The sequence below is a fragment of the Micropterus dolomieu genome, linkage group LG10, assembly GCF_021292245.1.
Source record: "Micropterus dolomieu isolate WLL.071019.BEF.003 ecotype Adirondacks linkage group LG10, ASM2129224v1, whole genome shotgun sequence".
NCBI classification, from domain to species: Eukaryota; Metazoa; Chordata; class Actinopteri; order Centrarchiformes; family Centrarchidae; genus Micropterus; species Micropterus dolomieu.
In genome coordinates, this window is record NC_060159.1 from 948158 (window position 1) to 949001 (window position 844).

The window sequence follows — 844 nt, forward strand, 5'->3', positions numbered from 1 at the left end:
TTTCCTGCTTGATTTTGTTTTTTAATTTATTATTATTTTGCTGTTTTTTGTCTTTTTCTTTTCTAGTTAATCCCCCTCTTTTTTTTCCCCCCCACACCACCTCCCTTTTTCTACCTCTTGATCATACACACACACAAACACACACATACACAAATTGCCTTTAAACATCTTTAATATCCAACATGCTGTTATGTCTGTGCACAGTTGTTTCTGTGTTTGTTTTTGTGTATTTTGTGTACCAAGTACTGTTGTGTCTGTTATGTATTTCACCTGTTGCGTATTGCGTATCTAATACAAAAAAAGCTTTTTAAACTGTAACTGATAACTGAATATTTTATTTTATAACATTTGTACATGCTGAACATGTTTGTCATTTAAATATATTTAAATTACATTCAGCATTATAATATGAAATCAGTGCAGCATATTGTTTTTTGTCCACAGATAAAGACGAGGGATCGCTACATCAGTAGTCTGAAAAAGAAATGTCAGAGAGAGAGCGAACAGAACCACGAAAAACAGCAGCGCATAGAGACACTGGAGAAATACCTTTCCGACCTGCCAACGCTGGACGAGGTGCAGGCACAGGCCCAGCAGGTACACACTATAACATACACAGACAGGCTGCCAGGCTTAGGAGAGCAGGGCTGTGAAAGCCTGCCTTCACTTAATGTCTTCTATAGTGGTAGGGATGCTCAACCATTTGTGCTTTGCTGGCACAATGTTAACTGTTTTCCACAGGACAACATGGTAAAGCAAATGGTGTAGTAAGAGCCTTTCGCCAGTAGCTCTTCTAAAGGCTCGTGCAGACTACACGACTGTCAGCGCAACTACTACACAACTT

The 844-nt window shown here is 39.0% G+C and overlaps 1 protein-coding gene across 4 annotated transcripts in view; it reads left to right on the plus strand.

Moving 5' to 3' along the window:
• Positions 1 to 844, plus strand: part of cep85l (centrosomal protein 85, like) — a 30657-nt gene that overhangs the window by 20850 nt on the left and 8963 nt on the right. The window lies entirely within an intron of this gene.